This window comes from Dromaius novaehollandiae, chromosome W, assembly GCF_036370855.1.
Source record: "Dromaius novaehollandiae isolate bDroNov1 chromosome W, bDroNov1.hap1, whole genome shotgun sequence".
NCBI lineage: Eukaryota > Metazoa > Chordata > Aves > Casuariiformes > Dromaiidae > Dromaius > Dromaius novaehollandiae.
Window position 1 is genome coordinate 55522664 of NC_088130.1, and position 13833 is coordinate 55536496.

A 13833-nucleotide genomic window follows, 5' to 3' on the forward strand; every position below is an offset into this window, starting at 1 on the left:
GGATCTTATCTTCTTTTTCTAGGAGACTGAAGTTATAGATTCAGAGCAGAGAAGGAGAAAGAAGAAAGAAGGAGGCTTTGGTGCAATAGTCAGTCCCTAAATTATAAGACGCCATCCCTGTGTGAAGTAACCAGCAAGAAGACAAATGTGATTGGGCTGCCTCAGAAGAGGCCCAGTAAAGACAGTGAGATGCTCGTGGCTTTGGACAAGACACTCATGAGGCCACACGTATAGTATCAGGCAGCTTTGGTCACTACATTCAAGAAGGATGTAACAAACCTGGACTAGCTGCGTTAGGTAAGCAAATAAGATCTTGAGGGGAATGAAAAGCCTCTCGTTGCACATATACAGCATACAATGGAGCATCATGCAGCAGTTCCTTGACTGTTCTGGTACATCCACACTGCAACAGCAGGCAGAGGTACTAGCAAGATCCAATGCTAAGTACTGTACTTCAGTTAACAACCTGTGTTTTCCTCAGCAAGCTAGGGTACCAGCGCTATTGTCGTATTTACACCATTTCAACAAATCTGTTTCAGCTTACAGATGTCTGTTCTTTGCTCTGCTCTGCTTATCTGAACTCAAAGACCTCAGCTTGTTTACTTAGCATAATTTTTGCTCAGAGGGTGAATATAATTGCACTCTGTAAAATCAGAGGAGGAAGAAAGAGTAACAGTTGGGAAGCAAAAGATCTATTTAAGCTACAAGGTGATGTTGGTATAAAAATCTACTGCTTGTCTAGTATCAAGAGACATATGAGGTGTGATGTACAGTCTTAACACGTGAGTGGTGAACATGGTCAGAGAGAAACTGGAGTGTTTAGAATCACAGAACTGTGGGAAGGAGACAAGGAACTGAAGGGTCCTGCAGAGAGCACCTGGTCCTCTCCACAGCCTCTTTTGAGATGTTCATCTAACCTGTTCTTATAAACCTTTGATCACAGAATCTCTGCAGTCTCCCCAGGTAATGCTTTGCTCTACTTGTTCTTCAAAAGTTTTTTCCAGTGAGTAATCTGAATCTCCTTTGCAGCAGTTTAGGCCTATCACATCTAACCAGGTCCCCAGGGCCATATGGAACAGTTTGTTTCTTTTTTTTTTCCCCAGAGATCTTTTACATATTTCAGACCATTTATTATATTTTCTGTCATTCTTCTCTTCCCTAGACTAAAAAATCCCAATTCCTTCAATTTTTCCTCATATCTCAGGTTTTCCATACCTCAGATGAAACAAGGGTGATCTCCTTGGGGGTCTCCAGCTTGTTCACATATTTTTTTGAAGAACAAAGCCCAGATGGGAACATAGCACTCTGGCTGACGTTCTGAAACAGCTCCCCATTCTCACTAGCTTTAAGGTAAAAATTAAAATGTTTTGGAAGGACTAGATAACACATGTGTCTGGGGCTTCATGAGACTGGCTTTGCTAACACAGTCACTTGATGTCTTTTCTCCATTTTTCTCTTGACATTCAAGTGGTATTCTGGCTCATGATCTGATATGTTTCTGAATGGCCATTTATGTATTCCCAGTTTTGAAATAAAAAAATTACTTGAATTTTGAAAGGTAGACCAGCAATTTGTTGTTTTCTTAACTTTCATACAGAGATCCACAACCTTACCATACGATATAATTGAAAGAGCTGTTACCTAACACAAGTGGTAAAAGGTAACAATACAACATCTGCTAAAAGACAATCCAATAACCTGCTTTGGAGTATTGCACCTTCTGGCAGCATTTGTTGCTAGTGAATGCTCCAACCGCTTTTTACTATGTACAGATGGTCAAAAATTCAGTGAAACATTTTTTCCTATGGGAAAGTGCAGTTTCACTGAAAATGAAACATTTCCCCAGAATATACTGATTGATGCTTTTGATGAAATCATACCACAATAACATTGCTGTTTCCATAAAGAAAAATATATTAGTCTCACTAATATATTAGTTAGTATTTCAAATTGACTATTGATTGTTTACACAATTATAACACAATTACATTGTGTTAATATTGTAAAAAATTCATGTCATATAAGCTATCTTCATGGTTCAGCATCGTCATCAGCCACTTAGAAATCTGACACTCTCAAAATCAAACATTCCATGAGTCATAAATTTTGATGTTCAAAAGGTTTTGCTTCACTGGAAATCTTTACTTTCTGTTCCAATTTTGATTGGAACAAATATTTTTGTACTGTCTGAATTATCCACAAAATGGAAGTTCTGGTTTCCAGCCACCTTGAGTTGTAAGCTTTCATGAGAAAGCATCGCATTAGGGAATCTTTACATTGTCTCTTGAATGTCTTGTGTCAATTACAAGGCATGATATACATTCTTCTACAACTGCTGTGCACTATTAATTCAATGCAAATCTAAATACATTTCTACATTAATGAAATCCAACTTTTTATCCCTGCAGATGACTTGGGTGGTATGAGTATCTGTTATTTAAGACCACATGTTTTGTCACTGAAGCTGTTGCCACTACAGAGTAGTTTAAGCCAAGCTAACCCTGGGCTGCCATATGGTCACACCCTTGCCATGTACCAGTAACAGCATTCATGCAGTTGCAACATAAGTCAAGTTAAGGTGTTGATTTATTCCTTCTTTATTGTTGTTGGGCTACTTTCCAGACACTTGAACTATCTGAACAAGCTGACTGTTCAGTTGCATGAGAATATAGCTGGTATTAATACTTGTGTGACTGTTTACCATACCTAACATACACATCCAGTCTTGCATATAACCTCTTCCTCAATGAAACAACTGAGCCAACGCCCCAAGAATCAACTGTGTCCTAAATACCAGGGTAGCTAGGTCAAGTTTTATTCTCGTTAAAATCTGCAGTAAATTTTATTGTATGGAAATACAGTTATAAATATACTTTCCTTTTCAGCATAGTCTTTCTAAACAAAATGCAGATAAAAGGTGAGTTGTCTACTAAAGAGGAGTGCAACATAGCTTTGCCACAAGCATGTGGTAATAAAACAGACTGAGGCCTAGTTTAATCAGTGTTGATTCTCTAGCAATAGCCACTGTCCTTATTCCGAAACTGTTATTATCTAGCAACTGAGCTATATTTCTAATTACATCTATTTTTTTGATGTGTTACAGAAGCAGCTGTCAATCTGCTTCCCTTCCTACCAGTCTGGATATTTGTACTTTGTCACAAATACAAGCTTCCTGTATTCAGCTCTCAGCCTTTTCACATTTACACTGGCAATTCGCATCATATGGATGTTCCGATACATGTCCTGGTCCCTCCCTAAAATCTATCCCTTATTGGATGACAGCTACATTCTGTCCTGCTCTACATCAGTCAAGCCTCAGCTTATTTCTTCTCCCCCACTTGAATTTTTTTTGCTGATCGCTCCTGTCCTTTCTCGTAACCATTTTATTCAAGTTTTTATTTGTCTGAGTTGTCTGAGCTCTGGGGGCTTAACTCCTCAGGAGAGTTAAGCTGAAGTCAGTGAGCCTTCTCCTCAGCTTAACTGTATGCATGTGGCTGAAACAAGTCCAGAGAGCTCAGCAGCTCTCAGGGCAGCACCTCCAGCACGTGCATTAATATCTAAAATGCCTGTTGCATGATAGGAAAGTAGGGAGGGGGAAAAATGAAGGCGGTCTTCCCTGTAGTCCTCAAGTATCAAACTTTCACTAAAGCCACTGAAGGGAGCCTAAGCATGCAAGGTGGCACAATACTGAAACCCATCATACCAATATTGCAAAATATTCCAACATTCATTCGTGATTATCCAACTTTTTTGTATAACACAACAGAAAAACTTAGATACTGGTTCTTTCCCCCATACCCAAAGGGCAATGATGGCATATTTATTATAGCAATTTATATCAGTTGTGTACACATTTAAACCAATAAAACATCCTGCCAAATATTCCTCCAAAGCCAAAGTACTGCTTGTGAGAAGTGATAAAAGATTGTACTAAATATATATATAACACATATTTTAAACAAAGCCTTTGCTGAAGAATCCAGATATTTCTTTTGATGTTATATAATGCCTGAGAGTTAATTATGATATCTAGCTGTGTCAGTCAGATACCTGACTGAAGGGGCTTCAGTAATTAATCCCCTTACTGAAGGCTTCTAATTTGACTGTGTTTACATTGGACCAGAGCCTGACATAACACATTAGCTCAAATGTAAATAACTTGTTTGAGTTTGGTGGAAGGAGGGTGGGGGGAGCGTTTCTTGAAAACAGTTTTTTTAAGGTTGGTTTGTTCAGTTTAAATTCACATTTACATCATTTAGATTTTTTTCAATTTTGAGGAGAATCAAACAAAAATTATGTTGCCTATCTCAATTTCCTAACATATTACTTTTAACATAGAGCTGGTATTTAGTACCCGCTGCTTCTCAAAACATAGGTGGTATCAGAGAAGTCTCACCTCTTACAAGAATGCAAAAGAAAATGTCAAAAAAAGGTTGACAGATTGAACATTTCTCCATTAAGAAATATGTTCTACTTTTCCCTAAAAGTATAAAGCTTCTTAATCATTGAAGAGACAAAAAAAAATATATTGGGCTAAATTCTAAGATGTTTACATTTTTTGTTGTTTGATTTTGCTATCACTTATAGCACATAAAGTGCATTGTTAGCAGTACTAGCACTTTCTGATAGCTTTTCTTTGTTTTGGCAGTTCTCAGTGTACAGGATCAAAAAAAATATGTTACAGTGTTCCAGTATCTAAGCGCTAAATCCAATCCAACATGCAAAATCCAAGTAAACAAGGACTTCCCTACAGCCTACATCAAGAAATTTAATTCACCATTTCTTGCATACAAGTAACCCTTAGACTCAATTCCTATGCAAAGAATCTCACCTCTCATTCTTTTTTCTGAGGTTTTCTGGTTCCCAAAGTCACCACCATGCTTTTTGATGGTTGCCATCATGGCCAACACACTAGGAACAGGGCTGGGAATCTCCAGAGTTCACAGTACCAGCTGGCCTGGCTTGGGTAGAGCCTTGGCTCCAGGAGATTCACATCTGCTATGGATTCAGCATGGAGAGGGATGTTATAAAACACAGAGGCAGTTGTGCTATTATAGATCATTTATACACAGACACTCACTATGTTATTTGCTCATGTTTACTCTCAGAAAAATCTTTACTTGCACAGACAATCACAGTGATCCTATGTGTGTAAAAGGTAAGGAGGAGTTGGAGTTTTATAAACTACTGTCACCATGGCATTATTATTTGTATTAAGTTAAGACTGCAACTAGATTGACATTTTGATATATTATGTCATGTGTCCAAAGGCTCTGTCCCCCCATTACCTGCACATGTACCTTTTGCAATGCACCCCATGCTCCCCCATCTGATGCACAAGAAAAGGCTGAGAGAGCTGAGTTTGCTCTGCCTGAACTAATCTAATCAGTGTCCTCAGCTACCTAACTGGTGATTACAGAGAACGCGGAGACAGACTCTTCTCACATGTGCACAGTGAAAGGACAGGAAGTGACGGACACAAGCTGTAACATGGAAAGTTCTAACTGGGCATATTTGAAAACAAATTCTTCATTGAGGGTGGTTAAATGTGGGAACGGGGGCCCAGAGAGATTGTGGGATCTCCATCCTTGGACTTACTCAGAACTTTATTAGAAAAGGCCCTGAGCAACCAGATCTGACTTTGAAGCTGGCCTTGCTCTGAGCAAGTGATGAGACCAGATGGACCCCAGAGGTTGCCCTATGATTCTGTGATTTTCCTTTGTGTGAAAACTGGAAAACTAGGGAGAGGTGGTGATGGCTAGTTTATTCTTGGATTTTGTCCTGAAAGAAAGTAAGAATGCAGTTGGCATGTGTGTCTCAACCTAGGAGCTGGGAAGCAGCTCTGCAAGCTGAAATCACCAGCCTGAGCACAGCCCCTGGAGTTACAGGACCCTGTGTCCCAGGCACTGCACAGAACAAATAGCCGCTACTCCAGACACTTGCGAGCTGTGTACAAGCCAACAGGCACACAGGTGAACACAAATGAATAGGAGAGCACAAGAATCACTGAAATGATATTGGCCAGCATAACAAACAAAATTCACAGCACTGCAACATTTTAACTTTTGTCACGTTTTTACTATGATAAAGAAGACTCTTACGAACGATATAAGAGATAGACAGTGAGGTTGTTGAGCACGTTCTTTCATGGAAATATTTTCAAACACCAGGAGTAACAATGAAGCAGATGTAAGATTGGGTGTGAGAGGTCACACAAAATAAAAATCGCTGCAAAAGCTTTTAAGCTTTACCTCTGAACCTAGAATGAAAATTTCAGGTCAAAGTCACCTAAAAACAACTTTAGATGACATTTATCATGGTCTTTTTTGAAGTTTTTCTACTTAGCCCTTCAACTTGCTTTTTGAACTAGAACCAAGAAGTCACAGCATACCACAGAAAGAAAGGCCTGTCCTCAGTGTGACAGGACAGTTTTGAAGGTCATTGTATTCTGAACAAGTACCCAGACTTTTGGGCGTTATTCCAGAAAGGTCAAACCATGAACTTAATACCAGCACACTGAGTTTTATGCAGAGCTTCCTACTGACTGGGTTGGGATCATGCCCACACTGTTTAACCTAATTTTTTTTCAACACATAATCCCAGCAAGTACTTAGATGGTATTAACAAAATTTTCCAGCGACAATTTGTTCATCTGATAGAGTTTAATAAATATGCCTTTCCTTGAGGACCAAGCAGGTAAGTCTATTTTTCTAGTAACACAGCTATAAACACAGAATCTACAGTCCATTATTCCATTTTTGAGGAAACAGGCTACAAGTTTTCTTGATTAGATGAAGCTTCTTACTGGAAGCTATAGGCCCTTACTGAAGTATATCACAACTGCCATAATGTAGCAAAGATGTAATGTAAACTAGAATAAGTGAGGAAGGGTCACCGACAGCCAAGAAGCCAAGATGGGTCATCATCTAATCAAGGAAAGATGCCAGATTGCTTTTCTCATTAACACACCTACACAAGGTCTTGGTGTCCTTGCAATAATCCCAGAGAAGCTGTAAACTCTAGGCTGAACAGACCAAATAGGGGCAAGTATTTCCACAAAAGGATATAGCCATGTAGCTGCAAATTTTTATTAATAATTTCCCTGCTCACCAACATTATATAATTTGCTCAGGCTCAGTTCACCCAGCTTCTTTCCACTTGTGAACTGATTTTATCAAAGCAGTAAAGACAGCAGTGTGATAGGAGGAGGTACGCAGTGATTATGGTGGCTACCTAATAGATTATAATAAACAATTTGGTCCTTAACGGAGCAAAACTGCTACAGATTTGTTAGCAATCAGTTAGCACATTTGCATGTTTCAGTGATTATATTTCTTAATGACAACAGAATTTGAACTTTTGCTTCCAGTCAGGTATGTTAGTTGAACAGTCGGGTTGAGTTAGTTGAAAAAATAAGCTTTAGGACTCACTTTCAGAAGAATCATTTCAATCAAAGACAAGAAATTATCTTCAAAATTCAGCTTTATACAAGACCTGGCAACTAGTAACTTGTACTCCAGTTTTTCTTTGATCATAATCACTGGCAAGTGGAAAACTCAGAATGCCTTTAGATGAACACGGTAATGCACTCATATTTTCTTCCAGATAGCTTTTTTAAATTGTCCCTTAGGGGACAACTGTTTCTACAAAAAAGACATCTGACATCTAGCAGCTTGTCAATGTATAATAACAGTCCAAAACCTAAAATTACTCTAAGCTGTGAAGCAGACTTTTAGTGCTATCTTGATAGATGGTATACAACAACGTCCTAGACTGCAAGATGGAACATATACTGTACAAAGGAATATAAGTACTAAGCAGGCTATATATAAACTACTGTATCCAAGAATAATGTATTTCCTGTTCCCTTTGGTTCAGAACTAGCTATGTGCTCCAAAGACACTCCAGAAATGACAGAACATTACAAAAAGAAAAAAAAAAAAAAAAAAAAAACAGTCCTAAATTCATCCAATGCTGGATAGTGAAGGCCCTGCAAACAACTGGAACATCCCTTTCATGAACCTGAACTTGGAGGAGTTAACAAAAGCAGTTCCAGCTTTCGGCTTTTAAACTCTCGATCCAAACGTGCTTCTGGACATACAAAAGCTGCTCTTGTTGCTCTTTTCTAAAGGCAAAGGAAAGATATTCTAGCTTTGTCCTACAGGATCTCTCTACAGTGTATGAGACTATTGGTCATCAACTTCTCACATCACCTTTGCGTATTAGATTTCTCTAATTAGCTTCTCCTGGGCAGTGGTGCGGATTGGCAATGGGAAATAGGGAACTACACTCCTGTACATGCTCTAACACGAATAGATACTGTTTTCCATGTTCCCCCTCATAATATGAAGGTTAGCATCATAGCTCAAATATTATGTGATATAAGTTGATTAGATGCTAAGACAAAGCAGCAGAAATATACCCAAAATCAGAATGTTTTGGAATATTCTGTGTGTTTTCTGATCATAACTACTGAGATGCCCACAACAAGTGATATGAAGATGATATATTTACTGTTGATCTTCTAATATCTGGGGTACTGTTCTGGGAACAATATGGAGACATCTTCAGAATGCCTATGTTTCGCCTTCTGTGGTACATAGGAACATTTCTAATGAGTTTTATTGCTATCAATGTTATCTTACTAAAGCACAGCTTAATGAAGAAATCTTTCAGGACACTACAGCACACACAATGCATTAACATTTCTACTGCAGTGAAGACCCATTTTGTGGAGACACCACTATGGGAACAACAAAGTTTTATCATTCCCTGGATCCTCTACAATGGGTTGTACGGGAACATGGGCATTATGTTATGAAAACAAACAGGAATTCCATAAAACAAAGGTGCCAGAATCTACTCTGGGGAGATAGCAGAAAATGATCCTTTTGTTGTGTAATTTGCTCTTATCCTACATTTTGGCAGAATGAACTCATAGTTTCAGACTACATTCAGTCTATAAACTGCAGGGTCCCTGTGGATAATGTCCCTTATGCTCTGAACTCTAGTAGGTTCTCCCTCCCCACCCGCTCAACAGGAGTATGCTCTGCAGCAGTTGGGAAAGGAGCTCATAGCTGAGGGACTTTACAGTCTTCTGGCCAGCCACCCACTTCAAGCAGAACATACAATACACACAATCCTGCTATCGTCTATCACATATATCAGAGAAACTCTTATGTTTTTTCATAGCTTATATTTTTTACTTACGCCCTTCTACTTCTGCTGCTCTTAGAATTTGTCCTGATTCAGATATGCCTCAGGAGCAATATTACACATTCAATTTTCAAATGTCCTGCTTTACTTAGTACTACAATTTGTTACTATTGCCTTGAACCAAGCAGAGACTTTCCACTATTCTCTTGTGCTTGCCTGAAATGACTGCATTGTTATCTCCTGATCAGAGGTATAAATTGGGCACAGCAGAAGACTAGATTTGAAAACTATTCTCAGTCTTAATTTATGTAGAATGGTGTGTAAGGTCATTGTTTCCAAGCCAAAATGCAATTCCCTGATAGACCGTAATTTATTAGGTTGTTAAGATGTAATGAAAGAACTGTTTTGAAAAAGTCAAAGGTTACTTTTAATGCCTATTTTCTCAGCATGTACATAGCTCATATGAAGTCTTACACATTATAATATTTTTTAAAAAATAATATTTGTATGAAACTTAGTAGTGGTGAGATGATAAGGAAAAGCTGCTTGTAAAAAGAAGTACCAATGAAAATATCATTTGCTTTTTTCTGTCTTTTTTGTGGACATAACTACAATTGTCTTAAGCCTGCAGCACCGTACAGATACAGCCATGAAGGATGTTGCCTAGGATACACATACTAAACTGGTCTATTCATATTTTGCTTGGAGGTTTTAGCTTTAAATTAATGAATTTCCAATCCCACCCCAAAGTATCTCCTATGTATCTTTATCAAAATGCTCTAAAGGGATGTATATGACATCTCTGGAAGACATTTAAAACTGGGAATATTCAGCAGTCCCGCCAAAAACTTTGAATGGAGTGGAGAAGGGATGTGGCTATCAGTTTCTCATGTAGGGTCAATGAGAAGTCACCAAGTTGTCTAGAAGGCTCAGATCTACTTGAGTCACCTAATGGAGACCACTTGAATCTCTATTACCTACTCAGGAAATGAAGGGATCCTCTTGTTACTCGGTCCTATAAACTAGACACTGTACATACCCCTTACTGGCTATATATGCAACTCTTCACTACCCCCACATGCGAACACTCGTGTTCTCCTCTGTGGTGTCTCTTCTCTCTAAGTGTTCAGAGAATGTTTATTCAGAGGACTGAGGTAAAATGTATCTGTGACTTAGCTGACATAGATCACAAAACAGGAAACTGATGGCAAAAAGAGTCACTTTCCATGCCTGGGAGCTTTTCTAAATATGAAATCAGGTGATTTGGGTATTTCTTCCCCAGAGCTTTCCAAAGCATGGAAACAAAACTGATGACTTGCTAAATTAGTGAAATGCCTTTTTGTTTTAAAGCTAGGGCATTCTGTGGTAGAACAGCTTGATTTCTCTTGTCACTACCCGAATGTTTACTCTGCAGAGCTTAATAGCAAACATAAGATGCCAGGGTATTGTTGCAGTTCTTTGACACCCTCATCTGATAGAAATACATTTGAACTACATTCTCAATGATAAATATAGCCAGATTATGCCTCTTTTGTCTTAGAGGAGGCTGATGTTTTATAACTAACTAGTTCAACATATTGTAAGGGTGCTAGATCTGTAATAAATCATTTCATGTTTCTTACAGTAAGTAGCAGTTGGTTATTTTTAGAGTTTAGAAAATTTATATAGGGGTTTTACTACACTAAGAATTTTCTGAGATTAAAAGGCAATATAATTTACTTTCCAACAACAGAGTTTAAGCTCCTTTTATTTTTCAGGCTCTAACACTGTGAGAAAACCTGAATTTAAAACCATGCCTACCGGACTCAGACATGTGCAATATAGGCAACTGATTACCTGAGCACAGCTGAATGCTTCTGTCAGCAAAGTAAGTTTATTTTCAAGTACTGCCAAGAGATCGTTTACCTTAGTTGTCTGTTTACAGACAGCCAGAACAGGACAGCCACATTTTGGCATGCAAGTGTTGATGTTCAGAAACGCAGCTTCCATTATCTTTGTGCAATCTGGAGGCTCTCAGCACTTTGAATGTTCAGTACACTTACCAAAGTGCCAAAAGAGAGAAGAGAATGTATATATCTAACTTTAGAACCCTGCATATGCAGTTTTGGCCTCAGTTTAGCAGAAAGCTTGCAGCAGTTTTAGATGGTATCACCATTTACATTTCAGTTCCTCTCCCTAAAATAAAATAAAAGGCCAACGCCTTTTGAGGTTCATGCTGCGATAAAAAAGACTAATAAAAGAATCTATTCAAAATAACCCCGCCAACGCAGAAAGATTTCCCTCCATCATGGCAATTTGTATTTCCATATATAAAGCCAAGTCCTGCTATTTTTAAAGTACTGCTAGGAGCTCATACTAGGCATTAAGCAAGCAAGCACCATGATTCCACGAGCCAGATTTTTCACGTTACCGTGGATCTGTCAAAACAATGCCAAATCTACTCCTCCAGCAGAAACGCCCTTCCAAAACACGACCCAAGAAAGGCTGCAATTTAGTGTTTGATTGCTCCTTGGCAAACGCATCCTACTTCTTGTGAATGTCATAATATGCTACTTAATTGTGAGAGATAAAATAAAATCTATTGAACAATTGAGTAACAGCCAATTTGCCAAAAATGATTTCCAAGTTGATATACAGCATGTTAGAATATACCATCACAAATGAATATAATAAACGTGTCTAAAATTCCACTTCTTATTTTCTGTTTTTTTCTATAGTGCTTATCTGTCATAAATGATGGATCTCAGAGGACACGTTGGGGTTTGAGCCATTTATCGACAATCAGCAGTGGGGAAACAGCAGTATTCAATGAACGAGTTGCATTGTTCTACTGCTGCAAATGAAGTTGAAGAATTCAGCACCCAATTCGCTTACGGTGACTCACCTTATTTTGGACTTTAATATATTGAAGTGACAAGAAGACCTACCAATTCTCTGAGAAATGTGTGAGATTATAGTTGTGGGAATGTTTTTCTAAAAGTTTTTTTTTAGGTTCTATTTCATACTTTGTGTTTTCCAAAGTCATAAAAATCTGAGCCGTGATTCATCTAAATGCCTCTGAAGACTTCAAAAATACTTATTTTGAAGAAGTTGTTATAATACTTGTCTATAAAACTGAACTAAATTTTTGCACAGTGCTCAGCCCACATTGGTTTATAATTTCGTATAGGAATATAAGCTTTAAGAATATTTTCCTAGCTATGCCTGGTTTGAAGGTAAACAGAAATATTGTCCAAGATTACATTCTCTCTGACTGTATGAGAGTTTCACTTTGATCCATTTTGCACTGTGGGAGATCATTGTCTTGAAGGCAAAATATGGTTTCATATGTGCTTGAGCCAATGCAGAGATTTGAATGTGAGGACAGAGATTTCAAAAGGACTCTGCAGTCCTGTAACACTGTAAGCCAGTACGGACAGCTGCAAGGGAAAATGCTCATGACTGTATGTCTCACTGACCAGACTACTTGCTGTGTTGTGAACTGTTTCAGTTTGAATGCCAGGCACCAGGACCTGCACCATGCCAGTCCGACTGTCATGGATGCTGGGGTTACCACCAGCTGGGCTCTGCCTGATAGAATAGGATGTACCCCATGACTGGCTGCTGTATAAATACAACCTTTTTGTTCATATGATTCTTTGGGGATCTTGTAGAATTTTTCTATAATGTCCCTATTTGAGTAGAAATCTTTAACCAATGGGAGGAGTCATCTGGGAAACACATTTTTCAAAGTTTTTCCTATTATCTAGGTAGGTAAATCCATATAGGTTGCTGTGAGACACAGCCAAGATGGATAACTGTGCTGGTGCTGGTCCTGCAACTGGAACTGCTGAAAGTGTACACATCAAAAATCCCTTGGTCCTTTCTGAGAAATATCTCACCCATTCCAGTACTCTTTCTTCACTGCTTAATCTTTTCAGATCCCGGGATTCAGGACACATGTACTGTTAATGATTCTTCCCATTCTTGATTAGTTTTGTGATTTGGAACAAAACCTCTGTTTCTTCTCTCTCCATTTCTCCCCATTTTAAAAAAGAAAATACGGGATGGGCTTTATTTTCTACCAGCCCTTATGAAATATGTTGGCTTCTGCAGTTCAATTTCCATGGTTGAAAAATCTGTGAATAGACTTACTCCAAGAAACTCAGAAATGCTTTTCTGATACTGAAACTATCCAATGATTTTATATGCAACATCAGCATCCTTATTTGGCAAAGAATCTATGTTTAATAGACTTGAACAGTTTGAACAATGTAATTAAATTAAGGCTTGTCATGGAAAAGTGCTCCACACAGCAACAACTCAGCGGAAGTGGACAATTATTTTGAAAAATTCAGTCAGCAATGAAAAAACCCTTTTGCACGCTCTTCACTTAGCCTTGGCTCATATCACATGAAACTGTGACCTTTAATGAGGTGGTTCCAAATGTGTGCTTAAAAATAGCGAATTGACAAGCAAGGTCATAGGTTATGAGTTGCAATGCCCACATTCCTTGTATTGCACATGATTCATTGTGCAATGACAACAAAAACTAGTGAGACCCACTGCTTGGCTCTGTAGACACTAGTTTTGCTACTTTTATTTGGCATTTGAATTCTCAATGGGCTTTATTGAGGCTGTGCTCAGCCTCAAAGAGTTGACAGACAGAGATTTTTAATTTCTTGAATAAAAACAAAA

At 38.3% G+C, this 13833-nt stretch overlaps 2 long non-coding RNA genes across 5 annotated transcripts in view; one reads left to right on the plus strand and one right to left on the minus strand.

Annotated features, from left to right (window-relative positions):
• The window catches only part of LOC112983599 (uncharacterized), a 152239-nt gene that overhangs the window by 114365 nt on the left and 24041 nt on the right, over positions 1-13833 (minus strand). The gene's annotated exons all lie outside the window — the stretch shown is intronic.
• LOC135324400 (uncharacterized) lies at positions 745-12265 on the plus strand. The gene is made up of 3 exons (XR_010385763.1): positions 745-963; positions 10914-11023; positions 11874-12265. It is a non-coding gene; the product is annotated as an uncharacterized LOC135324400 (long non-coding RNA).